Here is a 24,408-nt window from a genome sequence, read left to right as displayed (position 1 = left end):
GCCTTTAGTTGACTTTTAAAATTCATATTTGAAGAAGAATGGTAAAATTAATTTGTATCTGGCTCGAAAAAGTGCTCTTTACTTGAGCAATGGACTTTACGACATCGCCAACAAAAAGAATGAAATTAATATTATACTTGCCTTTATCTAGGGTTATTCTGTTAACTGTTTTATACTGGAAATTAATTTCAATATCGTACAGATGTCTACAAGTCATGAATGCAGCAGTTCTGGCATGCAGTCAGATAGCTCTCCTACTTCATAATCGTGGTAAAAATAATAATTCAAAAGGAGTAAACTTGCCCGGACAATTAAATGATTCTGCCCCTAGATAATGGAATGATGAAGTTTATATTATTGGGCGGTAAAATATGTAAGATTGAAAAGTGTTATTAAAGAAGTATTATGTGATTATTTTGAAAAGAAAAGTAATTTTACAGGTTCCTCTTTCTACTGAGAACAAATCCTTTAGAGATATGAAAAACAGAGACTTCTGGATAGGCATATTTTGAGGTTGAAACGCTCCTCTGTTTTTCTTCCCTGTCTCCATTTTTTGTGTTTCAGTTCCCCGCTTCAGTAGTTGGCTTTAGAAAACTTCTAATTCATTCATTATAGAACGCTTGGTCTATGGGACAGGATCTTATTCTTAAAATAAACTTCCTTGTAATATATTCTTTCTGATCATCAAAAAAGCACTTCATCTTTACAACTGAATGTGTTACGTCAGTGTAAAGCGGATCCTTTTCTCCCTTTTTGCCCTCCTCCCCTCCTTCGCTGGTTTGTCCCTCGTTGGAGGTTGGTACTTCCCTGGCGTGGGCAGGAGTGGTGGCAGCTGCCACACGCAGAAAAGGCAAGTTCAGGAATTTTCAGTATGATCGGAATTGGTTTGGGCTTCGAAATTACTAATTAAGAAACCAACCATGTAGGATGAAAGGTTTTGCGTATCCCTCATTGGTTTGTGGGGAATCCTTGACTGGTGTGCGTGTCAATGTGCATATAGAGCAAGTACATGTGTATATTTCAAAATCTGACAGATACCAGGGAACAGAGCGCAAACCAAAAATACCAGTACTGACAAATTAAAATAATGACTCTTCCCCATTAATTTTAAAATAAATACCTGTTGCTATTTGTGCAAGTGTTTCCCGCTGATTAAAGGCAGCACAATCTCTTCCTCTTTCTTTGCTCCTTTGTGAATGCTTCTAACCACACACGGGTATTGCAAACAAATCTACAAATGTGGATAAAAATAAGACTTAAATACTCATCTGCATCTTTGCATCAACACAACTCAATTTGACAGTATATTTTTGCCAGGTGGAACAAAGAGCAATAAATTAGTTTTGAACATTTATGATCTTGCATTATAAAGACTGCAACAGACTGTGTTCAAAATCAATTGTCAGAGTGATGGGGGATTAATAACTCTGGTACTGTAACCTTTTACGTATCTGCCGACTGGGTAAGGGCACATTTCAAGATCTGCTGCCATATTTCATTATTGCAACTTATATTTGAAAGACCTTTTTGATGCTTAAAAAAAGAAACAGATTAGTTTTTACTAGAGCTGGATGAATAACTCATAATTAATAATTCATTCAGAGAATTTTGCCTTTTATTCTGTGGGAAGAATAAAAAAAATGGTTGTCAAAATTTTTCATGAGCTCTATTGACTAGTTGTTCTTTTTTTTTTTTTTAATCAAAATTAGAAATCAGAATTCAGGGTGTGTTACTTATTTTTGATTGATAAGTCACGTGGTATAGGTTTAATTCCCCAGTTAATTGAGGACAACTACTAGAATAAATTTTATGATTAAATGTTTGAGGAGAGTATGTTTAAAAATCCCTTTCTACATGCATGCAAGCTAAAAATCAGTTTTTGAAAGTGCTGTTGAAAGTAAAAATCCAAGTGCGTGAAAACTGTTGGAAAGAAAATGCAAATGAGGCAGGAACATGTTGAAACCAAGTATGCTACAAGACACAAAAGAGTTTCTGTAGACTTCTACAGTATTTTCCAGCTATAGTTTTCCCTCTTTTATTTCCGCACCCATTTTGAGAGAAGACCACTAAATATTGGGAATAAATATGGGAGCAAGGTAAATGAGAGCTTTATTGAATTTCCCTGGCTCCCCAGCTACTCTATTGTATTTTACCATACTGAAAGGTTTTGTAATAGTAAAACCACATGAAAAGTTGTCATTTTCTGGTTTTCGTTGCCTCTCAGCTGGCAAGGTTACATCCCGCCAACGCGAGATCTACTGGGCTAAGAGGCATCTATGGCTGCTGCTTCATTTTTTTCACGTGTGCACTTTATTTTGGTTTCTTCCTAAATAGAGGTAAAACAGTTAAATATTTCCCAACAAAATACACATATGCAATCTCAAGGGCCGTGCATACCATCGAACTGTCATTTCCTTTGATTAACCTTCACCTGACCTCCCTCCCTAAGGCAGTTTCAGATCCTTTTGTTCCTCCATTTAAGTATTGCACTCTATCAGGTGAGTACATCTGTCATTCAAGAGCTGGCCATTTTACTAGGGAACTCGGTGGAGATGTTGTAATGGAAGACTCTGTGCAGAATCTGTCACAGATTAAACAACCCAATTGAACGTGCAGAGCTGGCACCACTCGCTGGATGTGTCCTTTAGAAATGAAAAGGAAGAAGAGCTTGCATAGACGCAATTGAAGGTAGCTGAATTTTAAGAGTGTATATTAATTGTTTTGTGAATACTATTAAATATTGAAGATCAAAAAAGGATCATGACTGAGATCAACGGGACTTTTCTGTTGCAGCTTCTTCATGTTGTCAGGAAGTGCCAGTTTGGGGAGAATAAAATTGCTAACAGGAGAGGATCGGAGTTATTGAATCACCGACCTCTTTTACAATGGTAGAGTTTGGAAATTGCCACAGTAGTTGATTTTAGCATCTAGAAACCCAACAGGCTTGTGTTTATTCTCAATTTTTTTTTTAATCTACAGATAGCAAGAAAATGAAAATTAAAAAGGCCAGAAGAAATAAAACATTTCAAAATGATTCATGCCTATCAATTTCGGTCGATCCAAACTGAACTTTTTTGGATGACAGTTTGCAAGAAATATTGATGCTTTATGTCACAGCTTAGGACAATTTTTTAACTCTTTTTTTTTTTTTTAAATCCTGAAACTTCATCTAGGGTGAATAATAAGAAACTGAGATAGTATGAATCCAATCAGATCACACATTTGACTGACAGCAATGAAAAGCAAAGCCTACATTGAATCCATAGCTTCTGCTTCTGTAATAGAATATTTTTTTGTATGACAATAAGGGCCATGTGTGATGAAGTATCTCTTCACCCCAAAGTAAGCTCGTACAGTGGCTCATGGTGGTTCCTAAGAGCTAAAACTATGCATCTTGATTGTAGGCTTAATTTGACTGTTGAATCGCATATCTTTTCCTGGTAGATTAAAAATGTGCTACCAGAAGGATCCGCATCATATCAATTCTTATGGACGAAGATTAACTCATCCCTTAAGTCAGTCTCTGATGGACTAAACAGGTCAGATTTCCTTAACATTTCATCATCAGGCATATTTTACATATCTTATATGATTTTTGTAGATACTTTTTGCCCTTTCCCAACTTTTCCTTATTTCATTATACAGTTTAAAGTTTAAAGAACAGTCAGAGTATGCAGCACTTCATGACTTCTACTCAACCCCCAAGACTGTAAGACTCTTAGAAAAACAGTAAGTTTTAAAAGAAGAATGAACTGTGCTATAAGATTTCTCTGCAGACGCTGAACGCTGGATCCATTTCTTCTGCAAAGAGTTTATAACCTATTTGTTAAGCTTTTATTCATGCTGGCTTTTTTCCCATTCCGGTGGACAAGTTGCATTTGTAACTGATGTGGAAGCCAACATGGTTTCAGACGCAGAGCAGAGGTGTTGGTGAGAACTGCCACGATGATGGCGTTGGTAAATCTGCACCAGCCAGCAGCACTGACATCCTGGTCTGGGTGAACTGGTGTGGTTTGCTCAATTGTCTTTTAGCTAATACCTAGAAAAATACCTAGAAAAAATTGTAAAAATCCCAGTATTGGAGTAAATGTGACCTGTTGCTGTCCCTGTTAAGGTTTTTTTTTTTTTGCAAATGATTCTCCACAGCAAACATTTTCTGTCAAATCCTCCCCAAAACCAATCTGCTCCCCATGAATGTTCTGTACTGACGGAGAGGTGCTCACCTGGTGTACTGAAGAATTTAAATGGAAGAACAAAAAGAAACTGAAATTGCCTTAGGGATTGAGGTCAGGTGAAGGTTAATCAAAGGAAATGACAGTAAAATGGCATTCGTGGCTCTTGATATATTTTTAATCATTCCCCTCTCTCTCATAAAAGACACAAAAGATGTACAACTTTTAACTGTTGTATTTAGTTAGGGGCGGTTTTTATTTTTGCCTTGATTATTTTAAAATATCCTTTCTTTTAGATTTCTCTCATAGATTTAGCTCCTGAAAACTTGCATTGCGGTGCCTTAAAAATGTGTGTGGGAAATTGAGAATGTGTGTGTGGGGGGAAGAAGAATGCTAAGAAAAGGGAGTAATTTTCCCCAGAATACCTCTCATTTTATCTTCTTCTAATGTGATAGATTTTGAAGGATTTCTAGAAGTCATGAGTGTAGGGAATAAATACTCAGAAATTATTACACAAGTGTCAGGCTAAACGAAGTCCATGAATGCAGCTACTGGAAACAAGAATAGTTTCTTTCAGACTCTGCTAATCTACAAGTAATTAGTCTGATTTTAAGTATAGATGTTTTGTGTATTTTTTTAAAAAAATCTTACAATGATCTTCATGATCACAATGAAATTTCGAAGTCATGTCTTAGTTTGCAGGCTGTCAGTTACAATCTGATTTTGTGTATGTGAAAAGGCCCCATTGAGGGACCTTTATTTTCCAAGTTTGGAGTTGTTGCTTTATGCTAGTCACCTTAGATAACTTTGGTGTAACTACAACAGGAACAGGAGCAACTTTATGTAACTTATAACTGCCTGAGGCAACTTTTAAAAAATGTGAGCAATGCATTTTTTTTTAATGTTTTTTTTTTTTTTTTTCAAGTCTGTTTATATAGCTCCCTTCCCCCCATAATGCAGAGAATCCTAAAGGGTATATATTAAACCCAAGCAGCTCTCAGCTGGGGTAACTTGGCTATAGCAAATGTATTCTGCCTGCTCTTTAGATCATATGCTACGAAGGGTTATGCATCGAGTACCTTCATTGATGCAGCTGGGAGCCGAGGTTAGGTGAGACCTTGCGGTGTTAAGTCTTTGGAGAGGAACGGGTGGCTTAAAGAAAACATATTTCTGCAGACCCATGCTCTATTGTCACCGCTGTGAGTTGCAATAAAACAAAGTGATGTTTTATACATATACTTTCTCCACACCTCAGGGAAAAAGAAAGAAAATAATCTGGAAGTCATTTCTTTGTCTGTCGTTGTGCTCTTTATGGCCGTGATTGCTACTGGTAATGTGGCACTTTTCTGCCAGATCCCACATAGCAAATGCTGTCACATGGATGCCAGATGGGCTGTTCGCCAGGGAGCCCGAGGAGCAGGGAAAGCCCTGCTCCGCCCCGCAAGTGCCGCCGAGCAAAAGCCTGCCAGGCAGTTATTGAGAAATAGGGAATTGGTCAAATATGGAAAAAATGTATGTGAAGTCACTGGGTGGAGGGTGAGTTGAGTTTGCCTCTCAAAACCCGAGACTCTTCCACTCTGCAGGGAAGGGGAGAGAAACACGGCTGGGAAGGCTGAGCTCCAGTAATCGAAACGTAGAACTGCACAGCAACAAGTGACTGACTCTGGACACGGATAGACGAGTAACTGGAGTATTTTCATATTTACAGGATTTGACTCTGTGATTTTATGATGCTGTAACGATGTCAATGTTATGTTTATGGGGGGAATTTTTCAAAGGTACTCAGCATCAGCCCGAGCAGCTGCCCATCTCACCCATAACTTCCCTGGCTTGTAAAACTTCTGTATTAGCAGTGGAAATAGAAATAATTTTTGGTGTGTTGTTGGCAAAAGAGGAATAGCTGTTTAAGGAAAAGAAGAGTAAAATATGAGAGAGATCATTTTAAATGAAAACTGAGTATCTGAGTGCAAGACAGCATTAACTGCTGACAACTGGAAAATTATTGGGCTGAGAGAATATGATATTTATTTTTTCATAAAAAACAATATGACCTCAGAATTTTTCTGAAGTAAATACTAAAGAATCATAGCCAAATCGTATATCTATTTTAAAGCATCGGATAAAAAATATTTAAATTATTATATACTATTATACACCTGCATACCCAAATTATTCAAATACAGGAAGTATTAGGTTGGTTTGAGCATTTTTCTTCCAACCATTCAAACGTAATTAGCAACTTTCTTTCAAGGTTTATTTTTAAAAGCGGCTGAATTTCTTTAGTCTTTCATTTTTCAAAAAAAGCAGAATGGACTGGCAAAAGTACCCAGTCTAAAGTACAGTGGAAGAAACTGAGGCTGAAATGAAATCCCCCAAATGTGGTGTCTGAACATATTTCATTGCTGTGCATTTTTCCTGCCTGGGCTGGCAGTCAAAATGACAGGGGCTGGGAATAGATTCAGTCCAGTATCTGTCTGAGCATCCCAGGGAGCATCCCATGCCTGTGGGGTGGGAAGACCACTGGGATCCTCATTCCTTCTTCCGCCCATGGATCCCATCTGAGATCAGGGTTGCTTGTGAGGACAAGAGCTTTTCATCTGAATTAAGCTGGATTTATGTTTTGGGGGTTGTCCGTGTTGCAAAATGACCACAGGATAAAATATGAGTGTTTACAGTTTCCCCTGTGGGCAGAAAATGGGGTTTTGCATTTGGTCTTTGTTGAAGCTGCGGTGAAGGCAATGAAGTAGCTGAAGACCGGAGGGGAAGCTCTGCTCGGTGTCTCACGGTTTTGCAGGCTGGTTTTTGCATCTTGTACCGGCTTAACAGTGCACCTGCCCTGAGAAGGGGGCGTTCAGAGTGAGAAAGCTCATTTGAGAATCAAAGTAATATGATAGAAAATGCTGGAAGAACTGCAATAACCGATGCTTTAGCATTTCCTTTCGGCCTCTGTTTTTGGAGAGAAACCTTCTATGCAAGTATTCTCAGGTGATGTGTTGGTTTCTGCTGGAATAAATTGGTTGCCTGAGTTTGATCCCCTAGTCTTCTGATAAAAATAACTTTTTTTTTTTTTGTACCTTATTAGTAGCCTTGTTGAGTCCAAACCCTAACAGATCTTTGCTGCATGTGAGGGATCATCGTAGGTCAGTGATGTACTGAGTACAGAGGCTCCCGTGCCCGTGGTGTAGGTGTCCTGCTGATAAACAGAGGGGTTTGTTTCTGGTGCTCTCAAGTTTCCACCTTAATTTTCTACTTTTCCACCAAGACGCAGTGATGCTTAGGAGGAAATTCTTGCTGTCTAATTTTAGACATCCAATTTAGGTTGCTTCTGGCTGTAGCGAAGCACAAGCTCTGCTTGCTGTGAGTCCAGAAGTGTTTCTTCAGTTGCAGAGGCAGCTTCTTGCGTAAGCCTGACTCTGGGGGCGCAGAAGGCTTGGTGAGGAGCGCAGCCCTGCAACGTCTCAACCAAAGCTCTTCCCCTGCCAGGGCTCCCACCGGGCGACTGGGCTCCTAAATCACATCTGCTGTGGGTGCAGGACCAGTCACTCCAGGGTGGGTCATTTTTTTTGGTAAGGGTTTCTGTGATGAATCCTTCGTGTAATCAACATTCTCAAAAAAGGTTTGGAAAAGAAATGAGCCAAACTCCCTGAAAACACTGCTAAGTAGGCAAAGTTTCGTGCTGTCTTTGGGGTGAACTGCAGGTTTCACCAGATGCGAAGTCAGTTGGGAGTGAGCTGTGTGATAACCTGCCAACTGGGTCATTGCTGTTGGATGGAGGCTTCTGCAGGCGCTTTGCACCATTGGTCCTTGCAATACTAGAAACAGTCAGAAGCAGAAAGTAACCAACTCTTGTTAAATTAGGTGAGGTAGACACACTTCCTGAGGTTATTTGTTGTGTCACATGAAGTTAATTTAATGCTTAATACATACCAAAATGGAGGCTAACCTCTTTTGGGAGATTTTAATCTGAAAATGCACTTAGAACAGTTACTGTCTTTCATTCTGCTGCAGAAGGATGGGCATTATCTGGAAGAGGGCATTAAAAATGGGGATGTTTCTTTATGGGGTTAGTTTAGAAATATGAAGCATAGCAAGAGCTGGCTGGAAGGAGATACCTTTGCATTAAGGCATGCTGTCTGTACCAGAATCATCAGAAATTCAGGAGAGTCGTGGCTGCCTGGGCAGCCCTGAGAGGCTTTGGACAATTTGCTGTGGCCACCTGTGGTTATTGGTTTAGAAAATGTGTCACTATTTTACCCTGGCATCTGTTCAAAGTACTAATTCTGTGGATCAGTGTCTTTCAGATGAAGAAAGTGAAATCCTTTTTTGCCCCTGGTGTCTGAGTAAATTGATATCAAATACTCTAATGAAAAGACAACTGTTGTCAGCAGAGGCAAGCAACAAGAAAATCTAGGACAGGAGGTAACTTCATGATGGATTCTACATCCTCAGGGACTTTCCGCACTCTGAGGATTAATTTTCTATTACATCCACGTGTGGGGCTTTTCTTAAATACACTTCCACTAACAACTTAATACTTTTTTTTCAATTACAATATCATAAAACTCTACAACTTTTTGTCATTCTGCCACTTAGAGGCCAACCCTTTCATCACTGTGACCACTGTTGCCACCTTTTACTTTTCCTAAAATGAAGCATCTTTTTGCTGCCCCACTGAAGCCATGCTGTTGAAGAGAAAGGGTACTCTGCAGAGTGCTGTGGATACTGAAGGAAACAATCCCCTTGGGAACTCCACTTCTGCAGTGGTTTGTTAGTGAACCCTCATTTCCATGGTCTCCTTCCATTGGTCTCCTCCAAGTCCACCTTATGGACTTGAGAAGCCTTCACCAGAAGTGCCTCTGCTCATTATTTTAGTTCAGTTGGTTAAGATTATCTTATTATATTTATTTTGTTATCTTTATTTTTACATTATTTATTTTATTATATTTATCTCATCTATAGTAACTCTACGAATGCATTCACACAAAAAAGGGGGGCATTTTTACCTGCCAGAATGTTCACACACTTGACTATGACAGGAGATAGAGCAAGAGTGCGACAGAGCGTTTGCTGCACCAGCCTTGTACTGAACATAAAAACAAATTGTACAGGGTATGACAGCATATGAGCCAATGTTTTATAAATAAGTTGGATCTGGGTAACAATGGATTACAGCCTATTGTAGGAAAGCGGTCGGTATCTCAAATAATTTGCAGTAGCTCCAATAATTTGGAGTTCTCCGTCCAGAGCTGTAGTAGGTTGGAGAAGGAAAAATAGATAGCATAAGATGCCTGAAAATTACCTGTACACTAAGGAGAGTGTAAAGTGTTTGTGAGGCTGTCTTCACCTTCTGGAAGATGGATGTGTTGCCAGTCACAAGATATCACTTCTGGTAGAACAAGGCTTTAGAGGGCTTCTCCGCCTGGGGACTGACTGAACTGTTTTGATTTTGTTGGCACCAATGAGGAAGAGGTGCATTGATTTTACAAGACAGCTCAGCATTCTTTTACTTGGGAAATACCAGTTGCTGACAAAATAGTAACTTTCTTTTTTTTTTTTTTTTAAATTATTTTATCCCAAACTGTGTTTTGAAATCCAGAGCAAGGTGGATTGAGACGTTGTAGCCAAGGTCCGTAGAAGGGGCTGGGCAGGTATGAGGGTGCCCATTGGAGAGCTTGCTATTCCTTTGGGTAGAGCAGAGGCTCCTTGTGCAGGCACGGGGCAGAGTGGGGTTGGGAGCTGCCTACCCCAGAGGGGATAACGACAGGTCGACGGCACTATTGGTACCCACTGGAAAATAAGGCTGCCCAGCTGCTTTCCCACACGTTTTCTATCTCCTTTGTGGAGGAAAGTAGGTAAAATCCTTTCTGAGGCAACATTCGTAAGAAACAGCATCATCATGTGTCAGTGTTCGGAACATAAACTGACCTGAGTTAATCTTTGTTTTCTTCTGCACCTCCATTTTATAAAATAAAATTGGAAGAAAATTATGGTCACAAAACCTGATTTTTGCCTCGGTTTTGGTCTTCAGTACAGAACTACCTGACAATTAATATTTGTGTATACCTTTTGAAATATCTGACCTTTGGGGAGTTGACAGAGCTATAATATTAGCCTTTGTATGCTAGCCTGGCTTTTAAACTCCCTGCCTAGTGGATGTAAGTTCAGTGGATACAGATCTGAAACTTGATTTCCTCAGTATAGCTGCATTAGCATTCAGCTGTGGGTATGTAAGATAATAGTATTAAAAGCAACCTTCCATCCTGTTGTCATGGATGCAGCACAGCCCAATCCTGGTAGCAGTGTACCACCGGTCTTTGTACAATCTCATTTTTATCTACAAATTTTAATTTAATTATACCAGAAATTCTGTAAGCGTATATAATATATGATTTTTATGTTCTGTTTTAAACATTGAAATGTAAGAATTGAGCAGCTCGTGCTCTTTGTCCGGTGCTCGTTTTTTTTGCATTCCAAGTATCTGTCAGTATTAGTTATGAGACTGTGTGAAATAAGTAGCCATGAAAGATGCCTGCTTTTATGACAGAATGAGTGGTTTCATGAATTTTAAAGGAGCACATTTGTATTTTCTGGTCTTGAACTACATGGGCTACTCACAAATATGACAGAAGATAATTGTTTGAGGAATTATGATGCCTTTCAAGATTTTGCAGGATATTACTATTTTCATAATCTTTCATTTATCAGGTTATATGGCTTGATTTATTTATGTATGTAATTTGGAAATTAAAGTACTCCCATTCTGTCAGCATAGGTACATGTTTTCTTCATATAGCTCATACTCCTGTTAGCAAAAATAATGAATGTGCTAATTTTTTTGTCAGTTACTAAAGAAACGTGTCAGAATCGGAGGGTAGTCAGGTATTATTCTGGGCCACGTGAGACAGTATGGAACGGTACGTATTGCTCCATCAATGCCTTAGGATGGCGGGAGCGCGTATTTCAATATATAGCACTAACTGTGCCACCAGGCAGTGCGTGTACTGCAGTTTGTTAAGATTTAAATGAATGCATTGTTAGCACCGACTTCAACAGGGATTTTGTGTGAGTGAGTAAAGGCTTCAAGCCTTTAATTGACTACGAAAATCTTTTTAGTTGTGATTAGAGGGACAGATACTCAGCTGGTGAGAACTGATGGTGCTCCATTGAATCAATTTTCATACCCTGTCTGAAGTCAATGGAGCAGTGCTCATTTATAACCTGGTACCTGGCCCGTTATTATAAAAAAAAAATGTTTCAAGTCTGATATTTGAGTGGTATGGTAACCTTTTATCGGGGACCTGCTTGGCTTGATTTAAAAAATTTCATCAAAATCAGCAGTAAATTCCCTGGGATAATAAATTCAGTGTCATGAGCTATTTTCATTCAGTTGGGAGTTTGAGTGTAGAAACCTATGACTCTGTCCTATTTGCTTGAAAGCATGGTGGTCTACCTGCCATACTTTTGTATTTAGCATATGGTTGTTTTTTTAAAGACTAAACCGAAGCGTCTCTATATCTGCGTGAAGCATCTCTATATCTATGCGAAGCATATTTTAAAGACTAAATGAAGCATCTCTATACCCTATTCTGTTTTATTCATGAAGTATTTGTATTTTTTCTCTTGGTAATTTTATCGCACTTTCCATGCTGTGATAACCGCATAGCAGGATTTTATTTTATGATAAAAAATTCGCAATATCTTTATGTATTAAACTTGTTCCTAACATCTGAATTTTGTTGCTGAAGATGCCTTCAAAATTCCATGCACACCCATAATTAAACCACTCTGAAGGTGCAGTCAGGAAAACCAGGCACCAACATTATGGAGTGAAAATTAAAGAGGCAAAACATCAGAGTGTCTACTGTATGTGCCTGCTGTTAGACACTCAAGCATGGAGAACAGGATACACCTCTATGGATGGATAGCTTTCCTTATTAAAAAAACACAGTAGGACGCACAGTAGGGGAACACACTAAAACAAGGCTTTGTAGTAATTTCCTTGAAAGAAATTTCCCAAGATAGCAACTTGAAAAGCTTTTAATCTTACGACTAGCTATATAGTGAGTTTTACTGTAGGTGGTATAAAAAAGACCATTAGATTACAGCCGATCTGGTAGAGTTGGTCCAAAGACTCTTCCCTTCCAGCCTTTCTTCTCAAGCAAAGGATTAGACTTTCCTCACACCAAAATGAGGGTGGAATAGATCAATGTGGCTTCTGGCATATTTAAGAACTTTAAGTACATGTCTCTCATGTTTGAAATTAGGTTAGAAAATAGAAAACCCACCTTCATCATCTGAAATACTTGATCAAACGTGCTGCTTTACGACACTGAACCGATTTGTTATATCAAGGTTTCCTCTACATATCTAAATTTGAAACCACTGTCACTCATATTTTTGAGCTGATATTTTATTTTGAGTCTCTGAACAGTGTCCCTTACTCCTTGGGAGGAACGTAAAGTGTTTCTCATGAACTGCTGGAGAAGCATCCTACACGACTTTATGCTACAGCAGCTCAGCATGCTGCAATGTACCAGCAGCCTTCTCACTGGACTTTGCCCGATTCGACCTGTCTGTTCCACCTGACTATTAAACCTCAAAGTAAAAAAAAAAAAAAATATTTAGGGAAATTCCTGTGCAAATACGCTGGAAGGCTGTCACGAGTGTTATGGTTACCTGATAACCCTTAAACCAGCGTGCCTGCGGGCTCCGTGCCGCACTCGGTGCCTGTTTATGTGTCAAGGGCCATACTCTGAAATCCTGCAGCTTTTTCTCAACCATACCCTCACCCGTTTTGGTGTCGTGACTACAAGGTGGTGGCCCCAAAATTTTGGTAGAAGGAGCTGGAAGCGGTGGGTGGAGCAGGTGCTGCCCACCCTCTTATCCCACCGGAGCCAGCAGGGACCAGGGACCCAGCACCGCTGTGTGTGAGCATCAGTGGAGAAGTCTTAACATCTTGTACCTATCTTGTGTCAGCCACTGCGAGCTGAGAACAGGGAACGAACATGTCTGATAATGTGTTTCACATTGAAATAATTAAAGAGAATTGTTGCTGGAGGGAAATGTGCCTTTAAAAATTAACCCTGGCATCTCTTTAACAATTTGGCTTATTACAAGAGATTCTTTTTTTTTTCCTCTTTTTTTTTTTTTTTTTTTTTTTAGTTTTACTAAACTTGATACGCATTTTTCAGCACCTTAGAAAATGTAGAGCCTTTGAAAACCTCCTTGTACAAGTAGTCTATACTTACAAGAGCAGTCCCATCTATTTTCTGCAGAACTACTGGTAGGACTGATGTTTAAAGGATCGGGTCTGAAGTAAATGACACGTTCTGCTATGCCCTGGAGCCTGTGCTAGTTATTATTGTTTGAATCTATCTCTTGATTGCATATATTGCAGTCTTCTATCACACCGGGTGCCAGTTTTGAAATCTGAATGTTGTTCTTCAAATAGCCATCGAGCAGCTTGCTTTTTTATTTCTTCTTGTGGTGAAACGAGTCCTCGGAAATCGAAAGCACAAAGCACTAAAAGTTTAAAAATGTTCTTCTTGATGGACCTACAGTATTTGAAAACAAGTGTAAATGGCTATAAAAGAGGTATTATTTATTTTTAAAATTCTAGATATGGCAACAACAATTGTATTCCCATTTTTGGGATCAGTGGAAAGTTAAATATATAACCAGATACTGGTGTTCAGGAAGTTTGGTTATAGCAGTTATTTATCAGTTCAAGAATTGTGCAACTTTTTATTGGGGTGAACTCCAGTATTTTCAGTTCTCCATTTGATCAAAATTTGTTAGTCTAGGGATAGGAAATTTTGAGTTTCTCCTGGTTTGTTTGATCCTTTTCTAACTAATCTTAAGCTGCATTTAAAGAGTGTAAAAGGGCGTATGAGGTGGCAGGAGTGGGTGCCTGATGCTTTTCATCTGTTTGATGTTGCTTGAACTGCCTCGGACCGCGTGTGTTTAAAAGGCTCTCTTCCTCCTGCGCGCCTGCCACTCAACGGGAGGAATTTGAGAGCATTATTCCAGCCATGATGGCTTGGAACTCTGCGATTCTCCAGCCTGAGGAGTGGCAGAGGTGCTGCTAAGGCATTTCTCTCTTTCAATTCTGCAACTAAGAAAATAGACATGCAGATTTTCCGTCAGATGCTGAGAAGTGATTTGGCGGGTTTTTTTGTGTTTCGTGTTTTGTTGTTGTTGTTTTTGTTTTTTTTTAATAATGTCTGACCTCAAGGGAGGAAAATGCAGTAAAATATACAGCAGCAAGCACATACTTTTAATTTGTATTCTGCAGTTCTCAGTTTGCAGGGTGGGTTCCTGGTTGACATGATCTGCATCCGTCAGTACACCCCCATTTGGTGTAATGCTGGTTTACACCAGCGGAGAATTTGATTGCAGAAGCCAAACCCTCCTTGCTTCCTTAGTCAAGGGGAAGAGGTTCAGCCCCGTATTTCCTCTTCCACTGAACTTTTAACAATTTGGTGGTCTTGGGCACAATCCTTCAAGATTCTGGGTGCTCCCATGGGCGCTTAAATCAGGATAGCAGATGGCTTGTGACGCTTCTTAGAACTGGGTCTTCATTAGCTAAAAGTTAAAACATAAAATACTTTAAAAGCACTTCTCAAAAACATTTTTCTTGGCTTGGGAAGGATTTTTACGCTTTTTGTAAAAACAGTAACTGAAGAAATATCTGTTAGTTGCTGTGACATTTGCTATAAACCTAGCTGTACACAACGTTGCTGGTACGTTCTTTCTGGCTATTAAAGGCTCATTAAAAAAATTAAAGTCTCCACAACTTACAATATTTTCCATTGAAATAGCATGTTAACACATTTCTTTAATCAGTGTGTAACTGTCAAGGGAAAGAACAATTCATCTAGTATATGCATACATTAGAAAAAAAAATTATCAGATTTAATTTTATTTGTTTTATATTCAGGGCTTTTTTGAAGGAATTCCTGCAGGGAAATGGTTAATCTATTTTTAACTAAAGCTTACTTTTGTAATCTATCCAGTGCTTAGAGTTCTGTCATTGATCTATGATTTATGTGATTTAAACCACCTCTTGGCTGTAACATTGGTTTCTATCCAAGATGCTGAGCTGAATACTAATTACGAGATCAAATTTATGCTGTTGGGCTAAGCAGCTGAAGGAGCTTTCCATGCAGGACTCCCTTAAACCATGCCACTGTTGAGCATTAGTGAACTATTTGGGGGGGGCGGCGGGGGGGAGGGGGAAAAATGCTGGAAAAGAGAAAAAATATTGCAGGAGACCTGAAGTGTGCTTTGAAAGCTGTATTTTTAGTTCTCTTGAATGACTGTACAGTGCTATATGCAGATATTCAGTGCGTATAAGCCTGTGAATATGCACATGGTTATGTTTTTACAGCAGAATCTCACTAATTCACCCTAACGACTGGGAAACCCACTGAGAAAAGCCAAATGGCATGAGTGAGCAAACAAATAAATAAGATTGAGGATATTTTATTCCAAGATGTATTTTATGCCTTTATTTTGACAAGTATCATGTTGTCAGAATGATTTATGGTATTTCATAGCATACCAGTAAATGCACTGTAGTATGGTTTCTTACAGTAAGAAAGTCTTAGTAACAATAGCTTTGCTTTACCTCTCCTTACAGAATTTTTGCTGAGAAATAAGCCAAGACCACCAATTTTATAGGAAACATGGGTCTTAGGCTTTCCTTCGGTAAGAATGAGTAACGCTCTTCCATTTGCCTCCATCACCTTCGCATAGGAGGTCGGGATGGCAGCAATTTTCTTGGCTATAGGTAGTCAAAATGTGTTCAAACAGCTCTGAATCCTAAATGCAGTTTGAATAAAAATGAAAATTTCTGTAGAAATTTTGTTGATTATAATCAGTTTTGAGAGAAAACATGTCCCAGTGCATCATTTGACTTTAATCTCTGTTGGTATAATGTTGAAGTGTTTCATTTTGATGATGCTGAAATGTTTTAATTTGTCCAGGTTTCTGTTTTTTGGATGTGTTTCTTTTTTTTTCTTTTTTTTATTTCTAGTGTAGTTTTCATGTTTAGTATATGCTTTATCTTATATTTTGTTACATTAGGGTAATTTTAACATTTTCAGAGTACCACTGCATATTATTAAGATGTAACATTTCCATAAAAGGTTTTCATAACTTCAGTTTTGCAGGAATCTTTTAAGATTTCACTTCCCTTCTGCACCTGTAAAAATATTGGAATTTCTCACAGAATAGAAATTCCAGGTTGCGACTATTTCTCCTGTCTCTTTTACTTTGGAGTGGTGTGTTCTTGTGCCCTCCGGGGTCTGGAGATGCAATCCTGGCCAACAGATTAGTGTATAGGATGCAGGTGACATCTCAGAGGTACACAAGGAGAAGGTTTCGGATGTTCTTTTGTTTTCCCTGTGACATCTGTACTGCCATCGGTGGGAATCCTTGTCTTGAACCTCGTTCCGGGGGATGTGTGCGCTCACATGCCTTCCCCTCGCAGAGGTTACAGCGCTGTGGCTGGAGTCAGCAGGCCATCCCGCTTGGTCCGTAGGAGGCCCTTTCGCGGGGAATTGGTTTCCTTTTATCCTTATTCTTGCTCACTTTAAAAACAAAGCCCAAAACAAACAAAAAAACAGAAACAGAAATAAAACAAACAGAAAACCTTGAAAAAGTTTCTTCCAAGGGCATTTTTAGACTAACGATCTCTGGTTGTGTATCTGTTGCTCGTTATCTTCCCCATTTCTTATTTCTCTCATTTTCTAATGTGGAGAAACTCATATTTCAGCTAGATTTTTTAGCTTTTAAAGAAGTATATTAATTTGTACTCCACTTGTTGTCATATTTGCTTTTTAACGTGCATTATTCCAAACAATTTGCGATGCAAATAATGTATATTGCGTACATTTGGGGAAAAGTTATTGAATATATGCATCTATGTTTAATACTGAAGTGGGATGTGCTTGGAAACAGTTTTATTAAGAGGAGACATGGTCCACGATCCCATTTGTGTCTATGTTCTCCCGTGATGCCATCCTTACCTGCCTCATCTACAGCTGCAGTAGGTTACATATCTAAATGCTGCCAGTAGTAAACGCAATGAATTACCTGATGGTCTTACGTCTGCAAAATGGAGGCTATTAAAAAAATCAGGATGAGCCCAGGCATGTTGAAGAAGCTACTCATTGAGGCTGCAATTGCAATCAGGCCACTTTGCCAGCTGACTGTAACCGCTGGATGTGAGACACCTTCCCTTGCTGCTTATGCAGGGAAATAATTTGCACCATCAGTGATGTTGTTGATCTCGAATGAGAGTAGGTAAAACAACAAAAGTGAAGACAGGTCTTGAGTTAATTGCTGTCATGGTCTGAGGGACTTCAAAGGAGTTATTTTACTGGAAGCCTCATTAAACGGATCGGGTATTTTACTACACTGAACAGGTGGCTGAAGTGCTCCAAAGGAAAGTGTTTAAAGATGGGAACGACTTCCAGGACTCCCTGTACCCATGAAACTGCCAGGGCGGTGGGGAGCTCCAGCTCCAGGGACACCCGAGGTGGGCCAAGGGTGGCCGTGTGGCAGGGGGGCTTTTGTAGCTACACCTCATGCACATACACATGCTGGAACATGCTTGCTGGATGCTGCCAGGAACTCTTTTACTGACATCAAACATCCCATGGCTCTGTCCTCCCTCTAAAATTTTAGCCTGTTGCTCTCAGAAGCCTCCTGTGTGTGAGCTCTGACTTGTCTGCTGAGACCTTTGCTGCTCTTCCCACCAAATACCAGTTTGTCTGCACAAAGATATCCTGTCCGTGGTAATAGTTAAAGCTTTGTTGAGCTGCCGCATTACCTTCTTAAAATACTTTAATTTTCTCTACCTTGCTTCAGGAAAAGTTTTGGAATGAAATTCCTCTGAACATTGTATCTTCTGTTCACCAGCAACCCTACAGCTCGGGTTTGGATAGTCTGCTGCTGAGTGGATTTGCTGCAGCGTGTTGCTTTCTGTAACAGCCCCTTCTGTCAGCTCTTCCTAAAATTTTGTCATTTATGGAAAAGGGAGCAAAACCCCACACTGGATGGTGATAGCAACACGCTGGCCACTGGTTTTCTCTCCTCCTCTCTCGTGACAAGGGAAGTTCAGATTTTCCCTATCTTTGATTACTTAGGGATGCTTACTAATCACACAGACGTAAAACTGTTTGAAGAGCGAGAGGTTTGAAGTCAACGTGGGCTGTGGAACATCCAAAAAGAGAGAGAACCACCATACAAATCAACTGTTTGCCCTTGGGAATGCAGTTATCAGCAACAACAAAAAAATGCTTCTCTTTAACTTTAAATCCCAGGAAATAGAAACAACAGAGAAATATAAGCTGCAAGCAACAAGGCAAGATTTGGGATACCCTTCTTATGGAAGGAACGGCACCAGAAGACCTAATGTATCTCTACAGCACTGCTTGGTTTTCACAGAAAGTGGATATAAGTTAGGATAAAATTTATAAATAAGCATAAGGTCTCTGTAATTTCTGCAGCCAATGAAAATTAATAAAACCTAAGGCTAGCTGTTTTATAAAACGGAGCAAAATGTGTGTAACTACCCGTAGAGTGTTTGACATGATGAATGATGGTGGATCCAAACTCAGCTGAAGTTCTTTAGGAATAATAGCAGCATAAAGTAATTTCTATAGGGTACTTAAATGTGCCTGAAACAGAACAGTGTATTGAAAGTTGCAGATTATGCTAAGAATGACAAGTGGTTATGATTGGAAGGTTTCTGTGTTGGGATTATCAGTTTTTGTATACCTTTTCTCCGTTCTTTAATCTTTTGACTTAAAGACTCATCCAGAGATAAGAAAAAAAAAAAAAAGGCTGATTCTTATAGTTGTACTACCAAGATAGTAAATTCCCTCTTACTTCAAGAAAATCAGCTGTGTCTGATGCTACACAGGTGTTTTTCTTCTGGAGTAATGAATGTCCTCCTTGAGGAACAGCTGGCGAGAGGTGCCTGAGTGGCAGCAGGATGGTGGGCTACGGCTCAGATTGGCTCGGCTCAGCTCGCTCCCATGAATGGGAAAGAAAAACCCCACCATGTGGTGCCAGTTGCGGCTAATGACTTTTATGTTAATGCAGTTGCAGATGTAGTTTTTTTAATTTTTGAATTTTTTTTAAGGAGTGTGGTGGTGGTGGGTTTTTTTGGTTTTGTTTTTTTTTTTTTGTTTTTAATTTACAGTCACAGTCCTTGTGGCTAAATGTGGCAGCTGAAGAAAAATATGGGTGTGAGTACACTGACTTGTCAGGGTGCTGGAAATCTGTGTAATCGCAAGGGGGCCGAAGCGGAATTTTAGAAGTAAAATGGCCCTTCTGCAGAACTCCTGCCTTCCAGTTCTCTTTGTATCTCTGGAGTGTTGCAGTCTTGCTCAAAAGAGAGTGAGAGATTTTGATTAAAGGTTTTTATAAAAGTATGACGAATACAATCTGCATTTGTCGCAGGTTCGGAAGAGGAAAAACTTGTGCAATACACAGATTAATTTGCAAGACCTTAAGGTTTCCAGCTTTCCCTAACCTTTGCTAGCATGCTGCAGCAATCTGTTCCTTGAACGTGTTGATCCTCCTAGGTCTGTAAGAGCCTTTGAGGCAGCGCTAATTTTTTCAGCATAGACTATAGAGGCTTGTGATTTTAGATCTGAATGTCCCTTTTTCAACCCTGCTACCAGTGACCCACTGCATAGTGAGTGTCTCACATTATAAAGTGGTTATTCACAGAGGGCTTTGACCAATGCTATCTGGAGGGTGGGAGATGCTTTCCTGGCAATGGGATGCGAACATCGTGGGGCAAATTTGCAGCCAGGATAAAAATCCTGCTTGGACGCTGCAGCTCAATGGGCATCTGTTAATTCATGTGGAAAATTCATGACCCCAGCAGGATCACAAAGTTCAGTGTCCTTGACTGAGCACAATACTTTGCAGTCCAGATTGAAATGTCTTTATTCCTATAAGTTCCTTGAATTTTGATTGTTCTGTAGTTTCTTTAAATTGTTTTATACCAAAACCTACAATATTCTCCATGAAACCTTTGAGGAACGTTCCATGTGTTCTTTCTTTCTCTTTTATCAGGTTATTGCATTTCCATAGGAGTAGGAATATCGAGCCCTGAGGGCTCACCTGGATCCTCTGCTCGTAGGCTGTGTTCGTTGTGTGAAGAGGTTAAACTCTGCTGATTCTGGTATGGCCATTCAGCACTTTATTTGCTTATTCTTGAAGAGCCTCGATCTTTTATTTTCAATTTAGTTACATCACAATTTTGAGGAAACTCTCTTAGCTGAAGAGGGTGCTGACAGCCACATCTGGAGGACAGACCCGGGGGCTGCTTTGCCCACCGAGGATGTGCTCTGGGCACTTTTCTCTTGTGTTTTGGTTTTTGAAAGGTGGAATTGCCTTGTGCTGGAAGGAATCCCCTGAGCAGAGGATTTGCAGGGCTCCCTTGCATTGATGCAGTGCAGCCAAGCACTCTTCAGGCGGTGCAGCTTTCCTCTGCTCCTTCTGAGAGCAAGCAATGTGTTTGGGAAGATGAATTGTCTGTGCTTTGCATTCAGCCTGGCACAAAATCTTTCATCCCTTTCTACGGGAGTATTTTTCTTCTCTTTGGGGCATCAGACTGCCATTAATACTGTAGTTGTACACCTCTTGAGGTAAAGGTAATTTGGCTTGATTAACAAAACAAAACAAAAAAAAACAAAACCAAGAGGGTAAGGTGCTGCTAAGGAGAACAACAGTAGTGACCATCAGCATCATTTTGCAATTAGTTGTGTAGGAATTGGGTAGGTGTGTACAAAGCTTTGCTATTGCACCAAAAATGCCTGTTTTCAGCTAGCAAACAAGCCCTTTGTCTATCAGTCAGTCATGTCAGCTGAGGATCTTCCCTCTTCCTTTATAATCCATGGTCCCGATCCCATCAAGGCTGGAGGCAAAACTGCTGATGGCGTTAGTGATGGCAGGCGTGGAGAGCAGTCCCGAGGGTCCCTGACTCCCGTCTCATTAACACCTGGATTACTTCACCCTTTAATCCAGTCATTGGTACCCAAGCGCAGATGTGTTTTGCAGCTTTGCCATGTTTGATTGATTCTGTTATTTGTATATGTAGCTGTACCACTGCCTTTATTTATTTATGTATTTACTTATTTTAATATATTGCACAGATGCATACAAATGCATACCGGAGACCTTCTCTCCTTCACAGAGAACTTCTCATTGTGCCTTCTACTGGGCAGTCAGGGAAAGTTACCTTTACTAACGTGGATTTTATCAACTTGAAATCTAAACAATTAAAAATGAAAAGAAGCAGTTCCAGGCAGCAAGGTGGCCCTTGAATGCCTCATTCGAGTTTTGTGTTTATGCACTGAATTTTTCATTTCTTTTTTCCATGATTTTCTTCCACTTGTTACTTTATGTGAGTCCATATAAAAGATGAAATGGACTGTTGAGAAGGAAATGTGGAAGCTGTTGGTACACAAAATGCTGTCAAATTCAGGAAGCAAGCAAATGGGCAGAGGTTTACTATTTCCCTGCCCATCCCTTCCAATCTCTTCTGTTAATAATGACTTTCCTGATTTCTTAAAGCAATTGCAGATCTAGAAAACAGCAGAAAAGCTTAAATTTAGAAATTTGACTAGCCAATGTGTGAATAAAATTTGCCCTTCAAAAGGTCTGTCACCTTTCACGCAAAGATTTGACTTATAAATGGTATCTATATGGAGTTCAATGTTGAAAAGGTGTTGGGAGTATCTCACAGTCATGAGCAGCGTGCATTGTAAATAGTTATAAGGTTACTGATAAAAAGATTTGTGGGTGGTTGTTCATAAACAATCTATTGCTCTATGGACATCAGAAAAGACAATTTAAAAAAAAAAAAGGTGTCTGTTTTTCCAGCGTTCAAAGCTACCTTTCATCTGTGGTGGCAGGACACTGCTCAGCAGTGACTGGGTCTTCCCTGCTCAGCTGCGGGCTGTGATGAAAATCACTCCTAGCAGACAGTGAGCACCCGTCATCGGGAGCGGAACCTGCTCTCTGCTCTTCACAGGTGAAAGGTTCTGGCTGGAGTGAAAACCAATCCCTCGCGTACCCCTGCCTTACCGTGACAGGGGTCATCCCCCCTGTCATCCTGGCAAGTGACACGGGACATCCGGCGAGGGCATCTCCTCTGCCTGCACTGCCCCTCTCTCACCATCAAGTCCCTGCTCTGGGTCAGATGAAGACCTGAAAACCAAGATCTGTTCCTATCAGTAAGCCCATCAAATATAAAAGCCTGTACTTATTTGAGAGCCATTTGTGTCATTAGCAGGATACTGACAGCCAACAATTTTAGATGTAGGCACATAATTAACCTTTTCCCAAACACAACCCCAGAGCGTGTCTTCTTCATACTGATGCTCTCTCGGTCTTCCTCCTTTTCACAAGCAAGAAGCCTTAGCTCCAAGGCAATGTCAACCCTGCTATCTCTCCTAGCTTACCTTGTATTGATGTATTTTCTCTTGTTTGTGCTATTTTGACCTTCTCCAGCAGAAGGTGTGGTAGCCCTTTAGTGGAGCTCTGTGGAAGTAGCTTTGGGTCCTCCTTTTTCAACCAATGAGTGTCCTGCTTGAGATGCTCCCTTTTCTGTTGGCCTAAAAATAAGAATTACGTTCCTCTGTTGCAGTCACGTCTCTTGGTGAGTGAACAGAACTTCTTGAAACCAGCAGGCTATACTGTATATTCAAGCTTCCTAGATTCCATTAACATTTTGTTAATGAAATAGTGCTTTGTCAAAGAGTCTTGAAAACTTAAAAGGGTATTTAAGCTTCTTCCATGAGTCAATACCATGTAATGTCAACATTACCACGAAGGGATAATTCAGAGATGTCACACAATGCATGTGTTATGCCATTTGCAGTCTACCAAAACAGCTCAGCGTTTATGTTGTTTAATCCATCTTCAAAAATCTTTTGTTCTGAAAAAATTTGAGATCAATCTTGTCAGTATTTACCGACACAAAGCTGATGTAAGTCGCTGTGCTCCTATTGACTTCCTCTGAGTTGTAACGATTTACCCCAGCCTTGAATTAAGCCCAAATTAGGCATATGAAGAACTTGTTATCAAACTTTTAAGGAATATAGGGCTGAATAGCACACATCCTGCAAGTGAAAATGTGGATAGAAGTGAAGTAAATAGTTTGCAATGATCTGGGACAGTACAGACACAATTTGAAGAGACTTAAAGAAACAGAACATTATCTAAAACTTAGCATTTATGAAATAATACTTCTCTGGCTAGAAGTAAATAGGAAATACAGAAATAGAGAGTTCAGATCCGAGCTCTGGCAATGAGGTTCAGCATGGTGATGCCGGGGCTAATTTCCAAAATGTATGTGCTGCAGTGTCCTGGGTTTACGTCACATTGCAGTGAATCTGGTCAAGGTACATGAAATCCTTCCTTCCATTCCTCCTTCCTTCCTTTTTTCAGTAATTCTGTAATCTTATCTGCCACGTAAGGAAGTTGTTTCCTACTGGACATTGCAGTAATGCTGTTTGTTTTACCTTTGTACATTTTAATCCTTTTCCATTAAAGCACTCTGTAATTGATGTAGTTGAATGTAATGAAAGGTACCCTTAGCTTTCTTTGAATAAAATAGACTGCCTTACTTCATACTTGTCTGAATCCAAAATGCTTTCCTGTGATTATTTCTTAGCCGCATTAAATCTTATTTCAGTTTCAGACTTCCCGGATATATGGGGTCAATTCTGCAATACGTAAAATGATGTAAAGTTCTTAAAAAATATTTCACATATTTTGGTGGCAAAGGTTTGTATCTCATTCAAATTCATTTTGTTGTGTTTTTTTTTGGTTTTTTTTTTTTTTTTTTTTTTTTTTTTTTTTTAAATCCAAGCCAGGCATTATGCAGACCAGCAGCACTGCGGACCTGCTGGAGGAGCTCAGCAGGAGATCCAGCTCCACACCAATGATGTGAGTGGGGGGAAAATAATGTTGTATTACTGCTGGTGGGTCAGGTACGCCAAGGTAATTTGCGGGTTCCTTCTTAGTAAGGGATACTTTTTGGCTTGATTACACACAGCAGGAAGAAAGATAGTACGAGGCTCTTCATTTATACTTTTATGCTGTTTTACAACCCGGGAAACATATGGGGCATACACCAATTGCTCTTCCTGTGAAGACCTATGGGGGGCTTGCAGCCTCGTTGCTCCAGGTGAGGTCACTGCAA

At 39.8% G+C, this 24,408-nt stretch overlaps 1 long non-coding RNA gene across 9 annotated transcripts in view; it reads left to right on the top strand.

The window, feature by feature from the left end:
- The window catches only part of LOC134520540 (uncharacterized), an 89,131-nt gene that overhangs the window by 27,490 nt on the left and 37,233 nt on the right, over positions 1 to 24,408 (top strand). For 6 of the 9 annotated variants that reach the window (XR_010072463.1, XR_010072460.1, XR_010072459.1 and 3 more), the window contains one exon: positions 24,076 to 24,152. This is a non-coding gene — a long non-coding RNA (uncharacterized LOC134520540). Of the gene's footprint in view, positions 1 to 20,270; positions 20,380 to 24,075; positions 24,153 to 24,408 lie in introns of all 9 variants that reach the window. The other 3 variants (XR_010072462.1, XR_010072458.1, XR_010072461.1) reach the window with 3 other exon arrangements.

The sequence above is a fragment of the Chroicocephalus ridibundus genome, chromosome 9, assembly GCF_963924245.1.
Source record: "Chroicocephalus ridibundus chromosome 9, bChrRid1.1, whole genome shotgun sequence".
In the NCBI taxonomy this organism is placed as follows: Eukaryota; Metazoa; Chordata; class Aves; order Charadriiformes; family Laridae; genus Chroicocephalus; species Chroicocephalus ridibundus.
The sequence above is the reverse complement of the archived record's forward strand: the minus strand, read 5'-3'. Positions and strand labels throughout refer to the sequence as shown.